This window comes from Apteryx rowi, unplaced genomic scaffold (assembly GCF_003343035.1).
Source record: "Apteryx rowi isolate R43461 unplaced genomic scaffold, aptRow1 scaffold_57, whole genome shotgun sequence".
NCBI lineage: Eukaryota > Metazoa > Chordata > Aves > Apterygiformes > Apterygidae > Apteryx > Apteryx rowi.
The window spans coordinates 3143754-3151678 of NW_020450838.1; the positions used below are offsets into that span (position 1 = coordinate 3143754).

The window sequence follows — 7925 nt, forward strand, 5'->3', positions numbered from 1 at the left end:
TTCAGAAGAGACATCACTTTTGCATCTTTTCCAAATGATGAAAGGTTTCAAGAGTTTGTGTGCCTTTAGGAAAAGGCTTCCTATTGAGCACCTACAGTTATTCACAAGTACAAACCCAGGTGKCCTACAGGCAACAAACTGAAGCCACAGTCGGACCTGAAACATCACACACCTCTGTGCAGCCACACCATTTCTAACTTGGCAGCCTTTCAATTCAGGGGTGATATTTTATGAAATAACTGTCACACACACACTTGACCAAGGTGGTTTAAGAACTCTAAACTTTCATGAAGTTTCAGAAACTGAGGATAATCCTAGAAAGGTTGTATATGGTAGCAATATACCCACACACACCCCAACAAACCAGAAGGGGAAGAGAGCCCTCTATTAAGCCATTACRCATTCATAGCTTTCCATAAACAGTAAATTATCACTGATCTTCAGGAGACACCTGGATCATCAGTGTGACAGCTTTACAGAATAGTTTAGGAAAGGCACCAAATGGCATGAAAAAATAGAGAGCAGGCCACTGAGGCTAGAAACCTCTTCAAGGAAAGACAGCAGTATAGCTTAAGCCTGAAATAGGAAAACAGAAATCGTGAATTTGCAGGTCAGAGGAGGCAAAGAAGAGACAAGGTCAGAGTAAGTAACCGATTATTCACAGATGTTTCTGGATGGGCACCAAGCAGCCATTACAGCCACCAGGGAGGCCAGAAAGCTAAAGCAACCGAATTGTGCGACTGACCTAGGGTGATTTCTGACCAGGGAGGTCTTGCCCACCCCACCTCCCAGTACAACGATAAGCTGTAAAACCACCTTGTTCCCTAGTATGCAGCTGTCAGCTCATGATACTTGGAGCTTCTTAGGTTTCTCATGTGTAAAGATTACTAGTAGCAAAAAGAAAAAGCTTTTTGTTTTTCAGAGTAATTTCCACCTCCAATGATTTAAATTAGATTATATCTGATAATTTGAAAATAGCCTTAAAAATGGCAACCCATGACCCTAACAAAGACGATTCCTGCATCTAACTCTTCCTATTCCTACAGGTGGATCTCTTCTTCTTGGTTCCATGACTTAATGCTATAAGATTTAATAAATGGAGATTATGATGAAACATTACCAGAACATTTTCTTGATGGCAACTTCTCAAAATAACTTTGCACTAATTTTTAAAATGCATTCCTAGTCTAGGCTAAACATACAGATTTTTCATAAAAAAGGAAATTCTGGTTCCCATACAACTCTAAGATCAGGAAGCCTAAACTATTCAACGACAGAAAGTAAGGTTGAAATCAGTGCAAGCTGAGACAGGCTAAAACCAGAAGCACCAGATGATAATGTGAAGTATTTTATACCTTGCCTAAGAAACCAACTTCTTCCTACAGCACCCCTCAAGAAATCAAAAGCCCTTTAGCAACTAAAACGAGCACAGTAGTCTTAGAACCTTTAATGACAATGTGCAATTGCCCCTAGTTAGAATAACTGAGCACAATCCCTCCAGAACTCTTAAYTATTAAGTGCTAAACTCAAGCAACAGCCCGACTACATTTGCTGAACTCAGGAAACTATCAAGTTGGAAAGCCATTTTAATTTCAGCTTCTCCATCTGCAAATGGAAGGGGCTTTTAACACAACTCCAAAAGCCAAAAAGAGAAAGAAATTGCAAGTCAATGTAATTGTTGGTCAACTGTTGGTCTCCAAGAGGTGAGGAYGACTAACCAGATAAATAGAGGAAATATCACCCAGTGCTGGAAGTTATGTATCGTATTTTGGGGTGACTGTAAAAGAACACAAACGATATACCCTGTACACCCTATAAGCCTCATCTACAATTATCTGCAGGCAACATTAACAGAAAACATACCAATGAGGAAAATCTGTGGGCTGGATATTAATCACACGAACATCCACACATCAATGCTGTTGCAAGCAGTGCGATCTTTAAGTCCAGAACATCTGCTTGAACTGACAGCTTTAGTTCTAGCCATGGCATCTGTGTTGTGAAGCCTTYGAAGCTGAAGGCAGTCTGAATTGAAAACAAACTGGCAAAATTAAGAAAAAGCTTTTATTCTGCTCATAGCCAACTTCAAGTTGAATTTTGGCTGGCACTAGAACTGAAGTATTAGACAGAGGGAGGGAAGTTGTCTATGTATATTCTGCTCAGAGTAGCTAAACCTAAGCCAAATTATCTTCAGAAGACTTAAACACAGCAGATGCTAATTCTAAGGCTGAATATAGCTAATTGGACACTTTCCGTCAAAATTAGTTTTTAATCAGAAATGCCATTTCTACAAAATAGAAATTTTCACATGGAAAATTTCAGTTTTGCCAAAAACACTGATTTTCCTCCGGGAACATTAAAATAATGGCTGGCTGGCTACCTGCCTGGAAAACTCATGTCAACTTCACTTCTTGCTCCAACAGAAAACAAACCAAGGAAAGTCTTCTAGACACGCTGCCCAGAGCGGTGACTTCACTCCATCCGTGCCCCCGGCTCTCGGCGTCCCCGGCTCGCTCCTTCCCGGAGCAGCTGGCCACGCGGCCTCTCCCCGGCTTTTGGCCCCACAGTACCAAGACCCAGCAGTTCCCCTCTTCCCTTGCTATCCGAGGCCAAAGCACTCCTGAGCGCCAGAGCTAAAACCTCCCTTTGCAGGGTGAGAACAGCTTTCCTGCTGGACGTGCTCAGCAGCAAAAGAATCACCCCATTCACATCATCCCAGATTTGAACTTTTCMAAGTTTTCCTCCCTCTCCTCAAGCTTTCATGTTTTTGCAGCTACATTGCTGCTTTATACAAGTATTTTTCTGACCTTCCTCTGTCCCTTTCCCAAAGATTTTCTCAATAGGAAATAATTTCCATTTTCAAGCCAGCTTAAGCGGACCACACATTCAAAATGATTTGAATAAATTTAGCAATGAAAGTATCACTCATTCAAGTGAATAAGCAAATAAATTTGATATGCAGTCATTTCAAGTGAACTGAAAAAAAAAATTCACAAGTTAGTTTTGTTTTTTTTTTTTAAGAATATTTTGAAGAGGACTAAAACCCCCAAATCTGTAAATTTTACAAACCTACTTTGTAAAATAGATCATTTTCCTAGATCTTGACCAGAAAAAGACAAGACAACTCCAGCTATAATTTTCATACAGTGAAACATGAAGCCCCATCAAAAGTTTTCCCAAACTGCACATTGCTGAACTCCACGGCTGTGTACGGTCAGGGATTATAACATTATTAAACTGTTAGACCCGGACTGCAGCCTTGGTACGTATCTCAGTAGTGCATTAAGTTTCATAAATTGTGAAACTGCAATCAGTTTTGCACATAACTGAATCTGAGGGAAAATTACCTTCATATGTATTTCTGAATTATCTAAAATGCTTTTCCTTTGCTATGTATTTCCTTCTTTTGAAATTAAACTGGCACACTTGCACAGAAGCATACTAAGCTAAAAACAATCATGAAAAAAAGTAATGCAAGAGGAAAGAAAAGACCCAAACTTTTGCAAAAGGTTTATTACTCTTACTGGGGTTTATCAAAGTTGACTTTTGGAAAAAAACAAACAAACAGCTTGGAAGTTGGGTTTTTTTTGTTTTTTTTTGTTACCGAGTATAACTGTTTTCTTCTTTATATAATCAGATATTGTGTTATTTAGAATTTTCCACAAAATTAATTTAACAAGAACAGCAGCAGTTTATTAATACGGTGAAAAGCAATGGCACTCTGTCAAAGCCAACTATGAAGATACTGCAAAAAAAATTCCCTACATTCCCACACAAAAAAGTCAAGGCACAAAGTCACAGGTGTACAACTCGGATAGGTACAAAAACCTAGAAAGAATGAATTTTTAAACACACAACAGCACCAAAATGAAGTCACACCACACTACTCAAATGAAACCAAAATTCACTGGGAAAAAATCCTGTATTTATATACAGTTCATCTCATCCCACCCAGTTAAAACTCAGACCTGTAAATTGAACTCAGATTCTTTTTACTAACTTAACATCAAATTAGATGTTCCCAGGTATGGTGCATACATTTTCTATACAAAAACATGAAATGTCATTGCATTTAATAAACTGTCCTGTTAAGAAAAATTACCTGACCATTCTATTTTGAACTGAAAATTTCTGAAATCAACAGCAATTAAGAATTAGCAAGAAACTTTCATAGTGTTGATTTGAGATGAATTAACTCAATGTTTAAGTTATCTTTACTGAATTTATTTTTAGTAGGAAAACCATTTCTACAATCTCCTCTAAAGAATTAACTTCCAGCAAAACAGAGGCTTTAACATATCTTYATCATGTTGGCTCAGTATAGTATGAAGTTTCACGTCCACTGAAAAAGCAGGAACATAATGTTACAAGCCAGTTAAATCAGCTTAACACCAAACATTAAATTAAACAGATCACAGATCAAATTGGAATAAAACACYGTTGAGAAGTACAAATAAACACACATATGCAAAGTTAGCATGTGTTGAAGCCAAAAAGCAACAGGCTATTCAAAGTAGAGAGTACTATGAAATTATAAAAGGAAATTGTAAGCATAACATCACACTATTATTTATYGCATGGTTTCTCTCATACATTTATTGCTTTTAAGCAAGAAAGAAATCCCAAATCCAGGTTAGTTGCCTGCACAACACAGGGTCTTGAATTTCATTCACTTACTTCTGTTCTGCGCCCGAGAACTTTCATCTGGCCAAATCGGTTTCCCAATATAAAGCTACCAGATACCTCCTGCAACGAGCCAGAGGCAGCAGCCATCACCTCAACTTTTACTCTCTTCTCAACTCAAGTATAACTGGTTTCAGCTTGCAACTTTGAGCTGTCATTCGCTTTTCCAGTACCTTAAAGTGCAATGTTTTCTCTCTCTGATGATACCTTGACAGTAATCAAATCACTTATTCTTCTCTGTAGAACAACCAGACTGGACTAGGATCTGAAAGCATCATGCTAAAATATTTTCTCTGCCACTGAAACCGTGAGATGGTTCAAACCCCCACCCTGTTCCTCCCACGTTGCGCTGCCGGCTGGCAGCGTACACAGTGACCATGTCTCAGCCGAGAGGCAGGGAGGTGGGTTTGGTTTTCGTTTTTAATCCTTACCAGAACCACGACTGCCAATCTAATTATATCCGCAGCCTGTTACAGAAATCCAGACATCTACGCAGCTAACTTTTTCAAACTTGTGGGATGAGAAAATAGACCAAATTTATTTAACAAAGCCTAACTTTAAGAAAATCATGTTGATACAGGTAACTATATTCCTAGCCACTAAACCTTCATTAACCGAAACCCAAATCATCTCTTCCACTACTTTGCCTGTAACGGACATCTATTTATTCATAATAAAATAATCTAAAAGTTGATCCCAAAGACCTCTTAATACAGTGATTAATTTAGCTTTATATGTCGCAATGAAGTTCACAGACATTTTGCTGGTCCACTGTGTTGGAGAAACTGTGGCATCTTAGCTTCCTAAACTTTTTCTTAACGTTAAAATTAAAGATACAGCATTATTTTTCTCTTTAGAGTCAAAAAAGTGAAGCAGCAGATTGATTTAAGAGCCTTCTATCCAAACTAATTCATCTTTATCATAAGCAGCTGTATAAAATTCTTAGCAAAAAAGAAAATTGGATAGCCTCTTCCATTATATTACAATTAACAAATGCTATTGTCACTGAACAAAATGGTTATAAKCCCCAGGCTGTTAGAAAATAGATGTTTGCAAGGCTACTCAATCTTTCCTGCAATCAGTTCTCCTTGCTCCTCCATGTAAGAGTGCCGTACTCTAAAATTACCAAGACCTGGAACCAAACCTCTGCTGAACCAGGGACAACTTAMGACCGAACGTTTGAATTAGAGATTTTATCAGCTCCCTGAGCGCTCTCGGCTCTCCATTGATTCCACTGAAAAAGTGCTTCAAGCAATAATGAATTATTATATCCCCCAATTGTGTATCTGTTTCGAATCCGTAACAAAAAACAGTAAGCATCTGAAGCATTCAGTAATCTCTGAAAAACTGACAGTGGAGATCTGACACAGGTCTTAGAGAACACGTTGTTTTCAGCCAAGTTGGCAGGGTACAAATGCTAGAAAGGGATTTAGTAGTCAAGAAAAAAAAGATCTCTTGTGTAATGTAGACCTGCAAAAAACAAACAAACAAACAAAAAAACAAAAAACAACAACAAAAAAACTTCATTTACAGTACAAACCACTTCCAAAAGCACACAAGGAATTCACATCTTAAATTCCTCAATTGTAATAATGGCCTAGGCAACAGTTAAAAGCAGGAAAACCTCATTCTGACACCATATTCATCATTGCTACACAAAAGGTGAAATTCTGTCTCTGAAGTTATCTGACAAGCTTCTCAGTAGGACAACAAATCAATGTACATTATGATACCAAGCTTTAATACTTGGAAATTTGGTATGGGCTGTATTATAGCTGACATTTAACCAAACCCCCTAACAAAAGCATGGCAATAACTCCTCATAATCAAAATTAAGAAAGGAAATGATACTGCAGTTCTCTAACCTACAAAGTAATTGAATCCTCAGGTATAATTGTGGTCCACGCCAAGCAGTAAGAAAAGGCTTTTTTTTTCTGCTTGGCAATTCAGATGATTTTGGACAGGAGATTACGGTTAACTTTTTTTGTTGCATATGTACTTTCACTAGTACAATATTTGCAAAATAATCTCAAAGAAAAAAAGCTCATCAGCACCCTGTACAAACATAAAACTTTCCTTCCACAGAAAGGGACATCAATGCTACTAGGACCACAGCAAGTATTTTAGGTGTTGGAGAAAAGTTAGAGATCCCAAGGACATAGTTTTATTCAGTGACCCATACTTCTAGCRTGCACCCGTATGTGGAGACATGAATCTCTGAGAAACAATTTCTGACTTCCACCTAGCCCATGGAGACAAAAAGACTTAAGTCTTATGGCAGAAATGTTAAATGCAAATGTGTCTAAAGAAGAAAAGATTTGTAGTATGAATCCAAGTTTCCCAGTTTCTTTTCCTTTTGGTAAGGGAAGAGAATCAAAACCTTTTGTGTTTTCTACAAAGGCGGTGGGAAGGAGGGAAGCAACGAGCAAGTAAAATCATCTGCTCTGTTAAATACCTTTCCTTTGGGGCCAGTGAGCATTTTTTTCTGCTCAGAGGCCAAACAGTCAAAGTCCTGAGACAGATTCATTTCCCTTTTCTAAATGAGAACAGGAGCTACTCTGAAAAAAACCTCTCAAAGAACAAAGCACACATTAGTATTTCTGTCTCCCTCTGAATAGTGCCACGTGCAAGAAACTGTTCATGGTAAAAGGAAGGAACATCTTGAACTCGTCCTGGTTTCAGCTATTCCAAACTTACAGATAGTTCTTCAAAAAAAGCTTGCCATTAGATCAGGCGTGATCAGTCACCAGCAGTGCCAACTTGCACAGGAGCTAGGCAAAGAACCAGCAAGCTGCATTTGCTTGTTAATCCCTTCTCTGCGGTGTGGGCTGGTCTGAGAAGTGTCTCCTGGCAGAAGCAGCTGAGTCCTCCTCCTCTATGGAGCTTCCATACTATGACAAGAAGGTGAACAACTCTATCAGCCTAGAATACCTTACAGAAGAAGAAAAAAATTAACAGGAAAGAACCGAGACTGCCAATCAACCATTAAAACAGATGCAAGAAAAAGCAATGCAGGAGACCTGCAACACAAATAATAACCCAACAAATGATTACCCATGCCTGTAAGATCAAGTCACTAGGCAAAATTTGAAAGTAATCAAAATGAAATAAGTTTTATGAAAGATACAGCTTACTTTCCTAAAGCTCTTAAAAAGCTTACTGCAGGCATTTATGKTTTTTTTCTGAAGGAAAAAGCACTTCTAAAATTTTTCCATTATTCTTGCTTATACTGAGACTTCATT

General features: G+C 38.2%; 1 protein-coding gene across 4 annotated transcripts in view; it reads right to left on the reverse strand.

Annotated features, from left to right (window-relative positions):
- The window catches only part of PTPN4 (protein tyrosine phosphatase, non-receptor type 4), a 96126-nt gene extending 88546 nt beyond the window's left edge, over positions 1-7580 (reverse strand). For 2 of the 4 annotated variants that reach the window (XM_026082152.1, XM_026082151.1), the window contains exon 1: positions 7381-7580. The gene's annotated coding sequence lies outside the window, so the exon portion shown is untranslated. The remainder of the gene's footprint in view (positions 1-7380) is intronic. The other 2 variants (XM_026082148.1, XM_026082150.1) reach the window with 2 other exon arrangements.
- Between the last annotated feature and the right edge of the window lie 345 nt (positions 7581-7925).